The sequence below is a fragment of the Hemiscyllium ocellatum genome, chromosome 5, assembly GCF_020745735.1.
Source record: "Hemiscyllium ocellatum isolate sHemOce1 chromosome 5, sHemOce1.pat.X.cur, whole genome shotgun sequence".
Taxonomy (NCBI): domain Eukaryota; kingdom Metazoa; phylum Chordata; class Chondrichthyes; order Orectolobiformes; family Hemiscylliidae; genus Hemiscyllium; species Hemiscyllium ocellatum.
The window spans coordinates 70,672,206-70,689,409 of record NC_083405.1 but is presented as its reverse complement, the minus strand read 5'-3'; the positions used below and the strand labels follow the sequence as shown (position 1 = coordinate 70,689,409).

The window sequence follows — 17,204 nt, the reverse complement described above, 5'->3', positions numbered from 1 at the left end:
TTACAATTGGTCTTCACCAAATCATCTAAAAAAAAGCCACATTGAACCCAAAACCTTGTCTCTGTTTTTCTCTCCATAGATCCTGTCACATGTGCTGAGTTTCTCTAGTACTTTTTTTGGGTGCTATTCAAAATTGTGAACAGTTGTGGACGTTTCATTAATCCACACGATACCCAACTAGTAACAGCCTGGCATCCTGAGAATTATCTCTACTTACTGTCAGTCAACCACGTCTCAATCCATATTAGCATATTGCTGCCAGTTCCATGTGCTCTAATTCTGTTTATTAATCTCCTGCATTGGAGCTAACTAAAAGCCTCCTGAAAAGCGAAATATGCTACAACCACTGGTTTTTCTTTTTCTGTTCAAGTAACATCTTTGTAAAATTTCAAAAAGTTTGTCAAACATGACTTCCCTTTCATAAATCTATGTTGACTCTTCCCAGTTATGCCATTATCTCCTAAATGTTTGTTTATCACATCATTTATAATAGATTCTAAAATGTTCCATACCACAGATATCAAACATACAGGTCTGCAGGTTTCCACCCTCCATCTTCCTCCCTTGTTAAATAATATGGTTATATTTGCTACCTGCCAGTCAGCAGGAACCTTTCAGCAATCTCCAAAATTATGAAAAACAACCACCAACACATCTATTAGCTCTCTTGCTGCTTCCTTCAATACTCTGAGATGAAGCTTATCTAGTCCAGGACAATTACTGACCCTCAATCCAGCTACCTTTTCAAGCATAACCATTTTCTTCATACTAGCTCCTAGCTTTCCAGTTGCACAAGTCCTTTGGTTACCTAGTATTTCTGGGAGATTTTTTATATCTTCGTCTATGAAGTAACTGGTTAGTTTCTCGCCACTTCCCTCTCTCCTCTATAACTTCTTCTTTCCCTACCTGCATTGGGCCTGGATTTATTCTTACTGATCATTTTCTTTCTCACTTATTGACTGCAGTTTTTACTGTCTGTCTTTATCTTCCTTGCTACTTTGCATTCTCTTTTTTTTAAGTAAGTTTTTGACCCTCATTTGCTGGGTCCTATATTGTTCCGAGTCCTCAGACTTACTAGTATTTATTGCATTCTTATAAGTCACTTTCTTTGAAATCGGCAATACTAGATTACTTTTGTTAATTATGGTTAATTCACTTTTCCTTTTGGATCTTCTGTCTTTAAGAAATTTACATTGGTTGTAGACCTTGTAACATTTCTTTAAATACTAGCCATTGCATGGCCACAGTACATTTTATTTTTCTAATCCACCATCACCAACTTGTGCCTCAAGTTGCTCAGATTTAAGATTTAGGACAAAATATTATAGAAATCTGAGTGACATAGCCTGTATGGAGATGTGTGGCAGAACTGGGTGACAGATACGACGAGGCCCATCTTGACATTGCAATCATCTCACTCTAACTATTATATATTTCACAAACGACATTCTGAGATCTTAGCTGAGCAGCAGGGAGATGCCAATTGATGGGGATTGATTATGACACAACTTGCCTCATTAATATTCAGACTCCCATACCATCAAATTCACCAAAGAAGCTTGACATCAGGAAATCTCAACAAGGAAACCAAGGCATGTACCTGTCAGGTTTGGCTTGCTGCTTGCTCTGAATTACCTCCATGCTAAACTCTGGGCAGAAATATCTCAGGGCATGGTCCACAGGCATTGGCTGCAAACATGCCTTCTCCGTGAACATTGGCATCTGGCATCTGCCAACCCAATACAAGCATGCTGGTACTTCTATGATTCATTGGCAGTTGTCTCTGGAAGCATAGACATGCATTGCAGGCCACACCAGCCACTAATACTGAAAGGCTGAAGTAAGGATATGTTGCATGACAGGGACCCAGCTCACAGACTAGACTTGGCTGCATCTGAGGGTTGGTCACTCGGTCTCTTAGCACTCACTTACTTGGCACCTACCTGCATGTTCACAGAATCCTTACATATCTTGCCATGCTAATTGGTATGGTTACAGAAATAGGCAGCTTATCTTGCTATTACATAGTCCTCAGACTAGGTGGTATACATCTTGCTATATGGCAGTATGTTATGTCAGTATTATACCTGCTCCATGTGCCAGTTGTTTCCACCCTGCGATGTTCCAAAGTTAAGTCCTGGAGGCTTGGGGGGGTGGAGGGGAGGGTACGCCCAGAGGTGGTTGTTTCTGGACAGGCAACACATACCAAGGGTCTTCTTGCCAGAGGCAAGTTGACCCTCCTCGATGTGATCGTCCAAGAATTGGAGGGGTTAGGTATCACTGCAGTGAAGTATAGGCCACATTCTGGGCAATGGATAAGGTAACCTAAAGAGTGGAACAAAAATGGAAATTGCTGGAAAATCTCTAGCAGGTCTGGTAGCATCTTTGGAGAGAAATCAGAATTAATGTTCTGAGTCAAGCGATCCTTTCTCAGAACTGGGAACTTGCAGGGAACCTGCTGCCTTATAAACAAAAGAATGGGATTGGAGTAAGTACTAAGTACTTCCTCCCTTCTTTACCCAGCTCACCATTAACCAAACTCACCCTGTTGCAAGCAACACAAAGATGATTGCATTTGTACTATTTGGAGACACACTGAGAGACCTGGACAGGACTAGCTTACCTCATTAACTAAGCAGCTCCTCTTCAGTACAGTTAGTTTATCCTGCTAAAGGCAGAGAGAAACTTCCTTTTTTTGAATTCACTCGAGGGATATGGGTGTTGCTGAGTGGCCAGCATTTATTACCTGTCACTGATTGCCCTTGAGAAGGTGGTGGTGAGCTGTCATCTTGAACTGCTGCAATCTGCCTGCTATAGGTTGACTGACAATGCCCTTAGGGAGGGAATTCCAGGATATTGATCCAATAACTGTGAAGGAAAGGTGATATGTTTCCAAGTCAGAATGATGAATGGCTTGCAGATGGTGGTGTCCCCATATATTGAATGTACTTGCCCTTCTTGATGGAAATAGTCAAGGGTTTGGAAGGTGCTGTCCAAAGATCTTCGCTAGATTTCTTCTGTGCAATGTGTAGATACTACTCACTGTTGTGACTGTGCATCAGAGGGGGTGGGAATGGATATTTATGGTTGTGGTGCCAATCAAGCAAGCTGCTTTGCCCTGGTTGGTGTCAAGCTCCTTGAGTGTTGTTGAAGCTGCACCCATCCAGACAAGTGGGAGTATCCCATCACAGTCCTGATTTGTACCTTGTAGATGGTGGACAGTCGTTAGGATGTCAGGAGGTGCGTTACTTGCCAAAGTATTCCTAGCTTCTAACATGCTCCTGTACCATTCATATCACTAGTTCATTTGAGTTTCTAGTCAATGGTAATCCCAAGATGTTTAATTCTTAGCTCAGTGTGGTCAAATTAAATGCTCGCTACAGACCATAACTTTAGAAAGGTATTGGCCTTTATAAACACAATTGATAACTCATTCATAATTAAAATCCTTATTTTCCTGATTCTTCTGCAATATACATATTTTTCCATCCAGGTTATTTTCACTCTTACTGTTGATGTCTGGTTCTTCCTTTACATTGCAATAGCACATTATTAATATGAATTGTTGTATCTAAATGAGTTATATTAAAATTACAAACAAGTGATGGGGCTAAAAATGCCAAAAGATGAGTAACCCAGCCAACAATCCAAGCCAGAATATTCTAACTAATTGCCTCATAAAATGTATGGAAGTATGTTCTGATTAGCCAGCACATTACTTTCCTCTCAGAGCAATATTTGAGATAATAGTAGCTTCGGCCTGAAAAATAATACTGAATTTAATTCTGTATAATTACATGTTTTTGCAACTCAATTATTCAAGGTTGCAAATGGTTCTGCAACATAATCCATATAAAAGAGGTTCTAAATTAAATCCACAAGAATTTGCTAACAAAACAGTGACCTGTGAATACATACGCTATCATTAATGTAAAAATTGGTTAGCAATCTTTTCCGGATGAAGAAATGCCCCACAAATTGCAAATTGCCACATATTTTGGACAATTTGCAAATCTCTGCCATTTGCCATTTAACATTGTGAACAGTAATTGACCTCCCCATGATTCTGAGGTTGCATGTGTTTACTCATTAAATGACCACTAAACTGCTCGCAAGACGTTAAGTTTAACAATTGATAGTGTAACCTCTTTTAGCAATATGATAATTGGCCAGGGAAATGATGTCTCATTCCTGCATAGTAAATTATTCTTAGATACCTTTAAGCAGTAAACTTTTTATTCTCATACATTTCACTTCTGTTTTTATTTGTTCTGTTTCTTAATCCAATGCTTCATTTCCTCAATTTACTTATTTCTTCCTATAATTTGACATTTACTTCTCACACTGTAATTTACACTTCCTCGCAATCCTCTGAACTTGCAAAAGCATTGAACACCAGTATGTTTAGAATTTGCACGGAATGGGGATTTGCCACAAGCAAATTGGTCATGCTGAAGAACTAAAAGGAGCATTCCTGCTTCTCTTGGTTTCACATTAGGATAAACATTTCTTTTAAATTTTTCTCTCATTCAGGATGCCAGTGAGCAACATGAAGCTCACTAAAAAAAATCCAAAGCAATAAACTGACAATTAAATAATAAGCACTTTTTAAAAAAAAGTATAATTAAAAGTGTCATACAGCCCAGCTAACTAATAATTTTTTTTTAGCCTTTCTGGTTAAGAAGCAGAGCTAATGAGGAAGACAAACAGCTCCAAATCTTGATCACCGAGGTTATGGGTGGGAGACAGGCCTGAGCCAGAACATTGGATTTAATAAACACTGACCTTTGAGTGGGCCACAGTCTGAGATGGCTTTGATAGAATTCATTTGAAAGTAGGTTACCTTTCAACCTGGGTTTTCTTCTTTTCACAGCCCTCCAGTACGTGGAGACATGAGGAAGAGCACAAAGATCTGGCTCACTCACACACCACTCGCACAACTAAGACCCATTTGTTCGCATTCAGGTCCACAATCCCACTGCACCACACCCACTTACATGACTATTTGCTCGCACCCAGCCACACACCCATTGCCCTTAGCACCATTCTTCTATAGAGCTCCAGAAGGTTTGGTATTAAGGAAAGCTGCGGAGATGCCAATACCCACGTTCTCCAAACCTGTACACCACTCCACCAATTCTGGCCTGTGCTTTTGTTGCAGCCATCACATGTCATGAGTTTCTTGTCACCCTCTGTCATGATGATGATGACGGATTCTCATTATATTCCCTGTTCCACCCAAGCAAGTGGTGACCCAACTTTCATCCCCCCTTCCCCCAAACCCATGCCCGAGTGTTCAGGCATTCATCTCCCTCAACAGGGAGTCAGAGTCTCCCTGAAAGACTGCTTCCTCCTGTCTTGTCGAGTCACCAACATCACTTCAAGCCTGGGGCTGAGTGTAACCACGTGAGTTGCACAACCCACTGCTCTTCCAATCACAGACTGTTTACCTCCTGCATTTGCTGCCAAAGGTTCACTAAGGAACGTAACAACAGCAAATGCAGGAGAGAACTGAGCTCTCATAAAATCTCTTGCTGGATTACGGTGTGGTCCCTTATCTGCTGTTTAGACAAGCCATGTAGTATCATTATGGGAAAGTTGGATTTCTATTACTGAGGTAAGAGACCTGGATTCAAGACAAACCTGTTCCAGGAGTGTGTAATTACATCTCAGAACAGATTTGTTAGAACATACTAGCAACTTACATCTGATCTCCTTCTCCCCTACAAATCTTTATCACCTTTATACATATGTTATGAGCATCTCCCTCCAAAGTCTCAGGCATCACAGGGTTAGTTTTTGTGAGGATTTGACCAATCATCTTGATCAGATTCTGGTTTCATTTTGAGAACAAGTAGGTTTTGCACTCTTCCTTCTTTCAGTGTGAGCTTTCCTCTCCTGCCAGGCTGTGGAGCTTTCTTATTCTGTTCTTTTCAAAGAAATAATTCCACATTTCTATTTCCTTTCATTGATATCAATGCATTATGATTTATCATCTTAATTCCATAAACATATATGACATTGGCTGTTGTGTTTTGCTATGAGCATTCCTTATCTTTGCTGATCACTTGCCCATACAGTCTCCTTGGGCTTCGGCTCTGATTATCCTTGTGTCCTGAATCCTTTGTTGTTGATCCAAACCTCAATGTCCCTTTGTTTGTCCTTGCATTATCTCCCTTGTTATGGTTATTCTCAGAGATGTGAGACTGAAAGTTCTGAGACAGAGATGGTGGTGATATTCTCAATCTCTTGCCTGTCAATAACTTTGACAGTGATAATCTATTCATTAGTGATGATGATTTTGTATCATAATAATAATAATAAATTTAAATCTTTATCAATGCCTACACAACTCACTTAGCTTCTCCAATTGCCTGAGAATAGGTGGATAAACTAGTAACATGAATCAAAACATATCCACATTCACATGTCATGAACTATTCATCTGCAAACTGTAAACCATTGATTGGTACTTCAATGCCTGAAATTTCATTTACTGAGTGGATTTTCTTTAGTGATTCCATCACTGACTTGATTCTGTGTAGATGGTTTAGGTCAGTTTGCCTTCACAAATGGAGTACAATGATGAAGGTCTTGCCTTTAAACTGCAATAAATCAATTCCCAACCACTCCTATTGACTTTATGGAAATTTTTGTCTTAATAGTCGTTTATTTTTCTCTATTCTAAATTCATTCCTTGTCCTGTGAATGGCCATCATTATCCAAATTAATTGAAAAATATCTGATATCCACAGTATCTGTGACATTTTCCTATGACACTTTGTAACACCTAAAAGGCCTTGATGAATTTCATTGACTTTCTTGTATTACAAATCTAGCACAGAAGACTGACCAATCATAGTTGACAGTATAGGTATAGTAACGTTAAATTCACCATTGTCCCAAAGGGCTACTGTTTCATTAGAGAGAGAGATAGCTGCTGGAGGCTTAAACTGAGTGTCACCACATCCAAGGTAAGGGGTGAGGTAGAGAAGCTGCGAACATTATGGTAATATTAATTAGTTCAAGAAGTGAACTCCTGCTTTTGGAGCCACGCTGAATCACCAACCAGCCTCACAGCCATCTGAGTGAACCAACCCTACTGGCATCAAATTACATAGTTAGGTAGACAGCCTCGGCATTCTGACAGACATTTGTTTTGATCTAGATACTTCCTTTATTTCATTATTGTGCTGGCAAATCTCTTGCAGCTTTTTTTCTTGTATCTGGTAAATGTTTTGTGACTTCTAATGTGACCTCTTCAGTGAAACCTAAATCTATTTGATTTGATTGGATTTGATTTATTTATTGTCATGTGTACCTCAGCATAGTGAAAAACTTTGCTTGTGAGCAGTACAGGCAGATCATAGTAAACAATGACATACAGTTCATGGGGTGAAAATAAAACTTGGACTGAGTAAGGCATACAGGTTATGCCACACAGGATGCAAGTGAGACAAGATCAACATTAACAAATCAACATGATTTGAAGTTAGAGAGCTCATTCAGCAATCTAACAATGACATGGAAGAAGCTGTTCTTGAACTTGCTAGTGCATATGTTTAAGCTTCTGTATCTTGTCTCTGACAGAAGAGGTTGTCGGAGAGCATTACCGTGGTAGGATAGATCTTTGATGATGTTGGCAGCCTTTCTGCGGCAATGAGACATGTAAATGAAGTCCATGGATGGAAGGTTGGCTTCCGTGATGGCCTGGGGTGTACACACAACCTTCTGTAGTTTCTTGGTCTGGACAGAATAGTTGATGTACCAGACCATTATGCAATGAGACAATATGCTTTCTATGGTGCATCTGTAAATATTGATGAAGGTCCTCATGGACATGCTAAATTTCCTGAGCCGCCTGAGGAAGAGGAGGTGTTGTTGTGTCTTCTTGATCATCACATCTACATGGGAGATCCAGGACGAGTTGTGGGTTATAATCGCTTGAGGAACTTGATGCTTTCAACCTCCACACCGTTGATGCGGTGAATGGGCGGGATGGGGGGGTGGGGGGGCGGGGGGGGGGTGGGGGTGGAGAGGGAGAGCGTGTTCTCCTCCTTTCTTTCTGAAGTTGATGGTCAGTTTCATCTACCCTGAGAGAGGTTGTTATTATTGCGCCACATCACCAAGCCCTCTAGGTACTTTCTGTATGCTGATTCATTGTTTGACATTTGTCCTAACACAGTGGTGTCGTCAGCAAAGCTTTGGATGGCATTTGTATGGAATTAGGCTACAGAGCTATGTATCGGTGTACAGAGAGTACAGTACGGGGCTGAGAAAACATCCTTTGGGGACTTCAGTGTTGAGTGTCATCATGGAGGAGGAGCAGTTGTTCATCTTTCCTGACTGCTGTCTATGGATCAGGAGGCTGAGGATGCAGTTGCAGAGGGTGGAGCAGAGACCAAGGTCACGAGTTTTGAGATCAGTCTGAAGGGGTTAATGGTGTTGAAGGCAGAGTTATAGTCGATAAACAGGAGTCTGATGTCAGTGTCTTTTTTGCCTAGATATTCCAGGGATGAGTGCAAGGCTAGGGATGTGGCATCCGCTGTGGACATTTTATATTGGTATGCAAGTTATATGGGGATTGAGGTAGGCTGGGAGACTGGAGTTGTTGTGGGCCATGACCAGCCTCTTGAAACACTTCATGATTATTGAGATTAGAGCCATTGGGCAGTAGTCATTAAGGTACACTGCATGTACTTTCTTGGTATGGAGATGATGGAGGTATTCTTGAAGCAGGTGGGGACTTCAGCTTGTTGGAGGGAGAGGTTGAAGATGACAGTGAATACCTCTGTCAGCTGGTCCACACAGGATCTGATCGTTTGCCTAGGAACTCTGTCCAAGCTAACCACTTTCCTTGGGTTGACTCTCAGGAAGATTGATCTGATGTCTGTAGCAGTGATGGAGAGAGCAGGTGTATCTGGGACTGTCGGGGCAGGTGGAACCTCAGAGTTGGCATTCTGCTCAAACTGAGCATAGAAAGCGTTGAGGACATCAGGAAGGGATGTGCTTTTGTCCATCATCTTGCTCTGTTCTGTTTTGTATCCTGTTATGTTATTTGAGCCTTGCCACAGGCAGCAGGAGTCTGTAAGGTTCATTTGGGCCCCTAACCTCATCTGGTACTGCCTCTTGGCTTCTCTGAAGGCTTGCAGAGATCATATCTGGATTTTCTGTGTAGGTCTGCTCCTTTAACAAGGTTATGTTGTCCTCGGTTCTTTTTCAAAAGGTGTTGTAAACAGTAATGTTTCCGATTGCTTCTGAGAGCCTATGGGATGATAGCCATGATCTTCAAGACACTGAATGATGCACAGAAGAATCAGAATTTAGTTCTTTGCACAGCAGCACTAATCTACATCCTGAGCTAAGACCGATTGAACATGGATCTGGATCGAATTAGTCTGGACCTGATGATCCATCTTCTGGAGATGGACCAGGACCCTTGTTCACAACAGCTGAATGACAACAAATGAAAAAGAATAAAGGGAAAATTTGCAAGCTCTGTGAAACTGTCCACAACAGGCATCTAGATCTAGAGAACATTACAACTGGATGTTTGGCCATGGAGACTCTGCTTTCACTCACATCCAAATATGCAGAGAATTGATTTAAAGAGGAACTCAGGGTCTTGGGAGGATTGGATCATATTGTGGATAAGGTAAAATAATGCATGGAGCAGTTAGGTGAGGGTGAAGAGAAGGACAAATTGATTGCATTTCTGTGGGGTGTGGAACACTGTTTATGTGTGTTGGAGAGTGTTACCATTTACAACCCAGAAAATCAGGGTTTTCTCATTGCGTATACAGACTCATAACTCATCATCTCTTCTGCTTGAGCATTGCGAGCAGCTGATCACACAATATAGTTGGGAAGAAAACAAGATTTGCATGGCAAACAGCAATTCCCTACCATGGTACAGTCTTCAAAAGGCAGCATGGGATACAGGGAATTTGGATGTCTGAATACAGAATTGGCTGACCCATAGAAGATAGAGGGTGGCAGTAGATGGAAAGTATTCAGCCTGGAACTTGGTGACCAGTGGTGTTCCACAGGAATCTGTTCTGGGACCACTGCTCTTTGTGATTGTTATAAATGACTTGGATGAGGAAATGGAAGCATGGGTTAGTAAGTTTGCCAATTACACAAATGTAGGTAGAGTTGTGGATAATTTGGAGGGCATTTATTGGTTGCAATGGGACATTGACAGGATGCAGAGCTGGGCTGAGAAGTGGAAGATGTAGTTCAACCTGGAAAAATGTGAAGTGATTCATTTTGGAAGGATGAATTTGAATACAGAATACAGGGTTAAAGGCAGGATTCTTAGCAGTATTTAGGAACAGATGGATCTTGGTGACCAACTCTATAGTTGCCACCCAAGTTTTTGAGAAGGCAGAAGGCGTATTCGCTTTCATTAGCAGGGGAACTGAGTTTAAGAGTTGCAGGGTTATGCTGTAGCTCTATAAAATCCTGATTAGGCCACACTTGGAATATTGTGTTCAGTTCTGATCACCTCATTATAGGAAGGATATGGAAGTTTTAAAGAAGGTACAGAGGGGATTTGCTAGGAAGCTGCCTGGACTGGAGGGCATGTCTTATGAAGAAAGGTTGAGGAAGCTGGTGCTTTTCTCATTGGAGTGAAGAAGGATGAGTGTTGACTTAAAAGACATGTACAAGATGAAGACAGGCATAGATAGACTGAATAGTTAGAAACTTTTCCCCAGGACAGAAATGTCTACCAAGAGGGGGCATAATTTTAAGGTGATTGGAGGAAGGTTTAAGGGAGCTGTCAGAGGTAGCTTCTTTCCACAAAGAGTGATGGGTGTGTGGAATGCACTGGTAGTAGAGTTGGATATATTAGGGACATTCAAGCGATTCTTGAATAAGCACATGGATGATAGTAAAATGTTAGTTAGTTTGATCTTAGAGTAGGTTAATAGGTTGGCAAAATCGAGGACCAAAGGGCTGTACTGTTCTATGGTCTCTGCTCGAGTACAGCGCCTCCAGTCATACTGGCAAAGAAGTGGAGGACATGAGAGCAATCTTTGGAGTTTTATTAAATTTGATTAATGACAATAAGTGGAGCAGCATGAAGACTGGTGAGCAGGACATCCTCAACAGCACAACCATGAACTGCGTACTTCAGGTGCCACAATATATTCCTCAGGAACAGAGATTTGACATTCGAGTGTTGGGACTTGGCCTGCTGAATAATTTTGTGGTGCATTCTGCTTACTGTTGGCATCGTTTTGTTGACATGGAAACACCTTGCTCCTTTGAATCATTCTGTGCTGTGGATGAAAATACTAGCCTAAGGATGGAAGGTCAAGTGGGAGCTATTGAGGCCTTGGTGCAGCTATTCCTCCCAACAAAAGCGAGGAGCCCGTCTTGCAGAGACAGAGACCAATTATTTAATTAAAGATACACTAGTACCACCTCAGGACCAGAGTGGCCAATGGCAAGAAACTGCTGGGTCTCTGGAATGGATACAGTCAGAAAACTCTCCCAAGAATGAGAATGAAAAGAAGAAGGGAGAAGATGAAGAAATTGATCTGAATGAAGCCTTGCAGGTTGCTGGAAAGCACGTGGAGCACTGTATTTTGGCCTTTTTCACAGCACTGCTTCTCGGTTGCCTGTCAGGAAAGTCCAGTGAATGTTACAACTGTGAGGGAGCTTTTACCTGAAGGAAAAAGTTAAAAATCACACAACAGTGTTGCATAATTTTTAACTTTGTCCACCTCAGTTCACCACTGGCATCGCCACATAACAGTTACCTTAAGGAGATTTCTCAATTATAACTGAGACATTGCATAAGTTTGAATTTCATGAATCTTGTGTCTGCTGTGGGGATGACAGGACAGAAGTCCATCTCTCAAATGATTGAATATTTGGATCACTGCTAAAGGGCAATGAACTTATGCTCAGTGTCTTGAAGTTAACCCCTCTGTCACCAACCAGTTCTTGTAGACAAAACCTGATCCTTCTCCTCTTCTTTCCTCTTCTCCTCCCCTATCCTCCCAAAAAAACACCTCTTTTCTGAAGGAGGAATGCTCCAAAGGGATCCGAAAACCTGCTTTGTCAGTGACTGCTTCGGCAGGGAACAATGGCCATTGCATAGTCTGACCAAACCAAGCCATGTTTGACTGAATGAACCAGATCAGTCTAATTGAGTGAAATGAGGCAAAGGCAGATCTGAGGATGAATGGCATGTGCTTTGTTTAGTTTCTGGGATAGATGTGACATTTGCTGTATCGGCCTAATTATTCCATATCCATGCAGGGTTACAATCATCCTAGTATTATGGTCTGGAGATCCTCCAATGTCAAGTTTTGAAATTATAACTAATGACCTTGCACCATCTGACAATGTCCATAGTGTTTTCCCATTCATCAACTGTTATGTTACTTGTGTGGGTATAGAATAACTCTTGCACCACACATGATTTTGTATGGTTACCTCATTAATGCAGACATTGTATATAGTAACCACTGTTAAGAATGTGAAGTGGATGGTGACTTAACAACAAATTCTTCCACCACCAGAGATGCCACACATCCCTCTGGAATGGTTATTTGCTTAACTACAAGCTGAACAGATTGAGCTGTTTACATTTTGACTCATGGTCTATATATAGAGTTGTTTAATGCAGATATGTGATTATTATAAAAGTTGATGAGAAAGATATAGAAGCTTTCTTCATCTCATTTGAGAAGGTGTCTAAATGAATGAAGTGACCAATGACCATGTGGGTTTTGTTGATCCAAACAAAACTTGTAGGTAGAGCTAGTGAGGTGTTTGCATCACTATCAGAGGAGGTATCTGGAGCATGTGCAGGGGTGAAGATGACCATCTTAAGTGCATATGAGCTTGTGCCTGAAGTCTACAGACAGCGTTTCCGGAATCTCAAGTGAGACACTGGTCAAATATATATCTGGTTTGAAAGGATCAAGCAAAGTAATTTTGATAGGTGGATAAGGGCATTACAAATAGGACAAACCTACAACGTTTTTAGAGACATAATTAAAAATTCATTTCCTGAGGTAGAGAGAACTCATGCGGAAGAGCAGAGAGTTAAAACAGCAAGGTTAGCAGCTGAAATGGCTGATTATGAATTGGTCCATAAATCAAATTTTGGCTGCCAACATTAACTTCAGTCCGTGTGGGATAGAAATTGGGGAAAAGAGAAATCCTCACGTGGTAAAGGAAAAGTAGATCTCGGTGAAGATTGTAAGGATAACTTGCCACGGGATAAAAAACAAACCCTTGAAATGGAAAAAAAGAAGTTAAAATGCTCCCATTTTATCACTGCAATAAAGTAGGCCACATGAAATCATATTGTTGGTGGATTAGGAAAAGCACTGAAAAGTAGTGGGCAGCACGGTGGCACGGTTAGCACTGCTGCCTCACAGCGCCAGAGACCCAGGTTCAATTCCCAACTCAAGCGACTGACGTTGTGGAGTTTGCACATTCTCCCCGTGTCTGCATGGGTTTCCTCCGGGTAGTCCGGTTTCCTCCCACAGTCCAAAGATGTGCAGGTTAGGTGAATTGGCTGAGCTAAATTGCCTGTAGTGTTAGGTGTAGGGGAATGGGTCTGGGTGGGTTGCGCTTCGGCGGGTCGGTGTGGACTTGTTGGGCCGAAGGGCCTGTTTCCACACTGTAAGTAATCTAATCACTGGAAAGACAGATGTAGGAAAACAGGATAAGCCAATGAATTTTGTTGGAGTGGTACTGGAAAGTACAGTGGGGGCTAAAACATCTGCACCAGCTTTTTAGTTGGTTTAAGTCAGAGTTTGGTTAAGGAGTAAGTGCCAGATCTTCTTAAACCATACACATACAAATGTAAAGCTTACTGAAAGATGGGGAGGTGTGTACCTCTGAAGGACTACTGCCAGAAAAAGTGTTAGTAAGTGGAACTCATGGTGAGACAAGAAGTGCTCAATAATGCAAGGGAGATTAGAATGTCCAACGAAAAGTTGAGAAGTGGTGGTCAGGGCATTGGAAAAGCTCTTAGCTCTAGGAATACAATTTGTCTTTGCTAATGATGTAGCTGTTTCACAGGTAGGAGTGCTGCCTACTGTTGCTGAGAAGTCACTGGAAAATCAGGCAACATTACAGGAAGCATATCCTGGGATTTTTCCTGACTGTGTGATAAGAAAGTCATAAAGTCACCAGTTGAAATAGGAGAGATCAAAGGATACAGATAAGGACGTTGAAGTGGAATTAGCAGAGGCCCTGTTTGATCAATTGGTTGTGACAAACCAGGAGCAAATGAATAACAAAATGGACATCTCTAGCTCAGAGAAATTAACTCAGTTACAGCAGAAAGATGATAAGCTAAAGTGTTTGTATTAAAAAAAGCACATGGAACAACAATGTAGATATATCTCTGAATTCTACTATCTTAAAAAAATGATGTCTTAATGAGGAAATGGAGACCCATCACACATTCAGGCAGATGAGAAATGAGCAGAAGTTCATCAAGTCGTATTACCAGTGGGTTATAGAAAGGAGGTGTTGCACAAGAACTACCAGTAAGGGGTCATTTAGTGACAAGAAAAACTCAAGCTAAAAGACAAAAACAGTTTTACTGCCCTGGACTGCACAAGGATGTAGTTAAGTTCTGCCAGACATGTCTTATATGTCATGTCAGGTAATTGGAAAGCTACAGGTAGTAATAAAACCTGAACTTTTAATACCCATTGCTACATTTGAGGAACATTTTACAAGAGCCTTAATGGGATGCTTAGGACCCCAACCTAAAATAAAAAGTGGAGATCAGTATATGTAACAAGAATTCCAGAGGCTATTTCACGACTTCACAGCTAAATAGATTAGAGAAGAGTTACTCAGATTTTTCTTTTGATACAGACTACCCACAGAAATACAATCAGATGAAAGGTCAAATTTTACATCAAAATTATTCAAGGACATTGTGGACGGCTTGGGAATAAAGCAATTCAAATTGACTGCGAACCATCCAGAATCTCCGAGAACGCAAGAAAGGTGACATCAGACATCAAAGGCCATGTTGAGGGCTTATAGTAAAGACTATCCAGATGATTGGGATAAAGAAATTCTATTTGTACTTTTTGCCATCAGAGATGCACCAAATGAATCGACAAATTCAATCCATTTGATTAAGCTTTTGGGCATGAAGTGAGAGGACTAAAATTGATTAAGGAGAAATTGGTAAGTCAGAATCCAGAGACCACATATATGGACTGTCAGAATTTAGGGAACAGTAAATAGAGTTGGGGAGTTGACTAGAAAACATTTAAAAATATCACAGCATATAATGAAACTGGAAGCAGACAAGAAATCAAAAACTCGCAATTTTACTATCAGAGATAAAGTGTTAGTGTTACTTCCAATGATAGGTGAATCTTTAAAACCAAGGTTTGTGGACCTTATCAAGACAAAAGGAAATTGAGTGAAGTGAATTATTTGATAAGGACTCTGGATGGAAAGAAATCTTAGAATGTGTCATGTGAATATGCTCAAAAGGCATTTTGACAGGGAAGGAAAGCAAAAGGAGTATGTGTTATTGATTACAACACAGAGTTCAAGGGATTCTGAATTGGATATTACTCAAATTAAATTACACTATGAGGAAGGTGTCAAAAATTTGGATAAATTATTGAGTTACCTTTGAAAGGAAAATCGAAATGACCTGAAAGAGTTATTACTATTGAATAGGGAGATATGTGGAAATAAACTGGGAAGTACTAACCTAATTATGCATGATATGGATATAGGAAATGCTATTCCAATTAAGCAACATCCTTATAGGCTTAGCCCTCTAAAGTTGGCACAGGTTGAAAAGGTGATTGAACACATGCTCCAAGACAACATAATCGAAGTTAGTTGCAGTGACATGAGCTCACCTATAGTAATGGTGCCAAAACCAGATGGAATGCAAGGGTTATGTGTGGGCTGTCACAAAGTCAATGCAGTTACAAAGACTGACGCATATCCGCTTCCACATTTGGTAGACTGTGTTGAAAAAGTGGGACAAGCAACTTATATTTCTAAGTTGGACTTGCTCAGAGGATACTGGCAGGTACCTTTGTCTGAAAGACTGAAGTCAATTTTGTAAGGCTGATTGGACTGTATCAGTTTAAAATCATGCAATTTGGTATAAAAAAGGCACCAATCACATTTCAAATAGACAATAGGCAATAGGTGCAGGAGTATATTCTTTTCTGGATTACCAAATTGTGTGGTTTATATTGATGACTTGGTGATTTCTGTCACTCATGGGAGGAACATTTGCAACTTTTTTTGGAATTGTTCTAGAGTAATAGAGTCATAGAGCTGTACAACTTAGAAACAGATCCTTCGGTCCAACTTGTCCATGCTGACCAGATATCGCAACCCAATCTAGTCCCACCTGCCAGCACTTGGCCCATATCCCTCTAAACCTTTCCTATTCATATACCCATCCAGATGCCTTTTAACTGTTGCAATTGTACTAGCCTCATACTTCCTCCACTACCACTTCCTCTGGCAGCTTATTCCATACGTACGGTTCAATTGACTTCAGGAGGCAAGCTTGGTGATTAATCTGGCTAAGGGTGAATTTGCCAAAACCCAAGTCACCTTCCAGGGAAATGGACAAGTGGCCCCACAGACTGCAAAAACATAAGTTATCGCAGAGTTTCCCATACCATTGACAAAAGGAGCAGTACTATGATTCCTGGGATTGAGTAGGTTTCTTTGGAACTTCATACCAAATTTTAGAAGTATGGCTGCTCCACAGATAGCATTACTAAAGAAAAGCAGGAAGTTTCAGTTGTCGGCATACTGTCAAATGGAATTTGAAGCCTGAAATCTGTGTTAACCACTACCCCCAATATTAGCCACACCTAATTAAGCGAAGCCATTCAAGGTGGCTATCGAAGCGAGTAATCGCGAGTAAGTGCTGTGCTCTTACAGGAAGATGACGGGAAGATTGAAAGACCTATCAGTTACTTCTCCAGGAAATTGAACATGAATCAGCAAAAATATTCAACAGTTGAGAAGGAAATTTTGAGCTTGGTGTTGGCATTACAACATTTCAACATTTATGCTACCAGTAATGTATCTGAGACAATCATATACACTGATCATAGCCCATTGAAGCATGTGGAGAAATTTAGAGACAAAAATTCCAGACTTTTCCACTGGAACTTATTATTATTACTAATTGTGTGTGTGGCCCGATGAGAAAA

The 17,204-nt window shown here is 40.8% G+C and overlaps 1 pseudogene; it reads left to right on the top strand.

The window, feature by feature from the left end:
- Positions 1 to 9,245: 9,245 nt before the first annotated feature.
- Positions 9,246 to 11,897, top strand: LOC132816200 (wings apart-like protein homolog; annotated as a pseudogene).
- Positions 11,898 to 17,204: the final 5,307 nt, after the last annotated feature.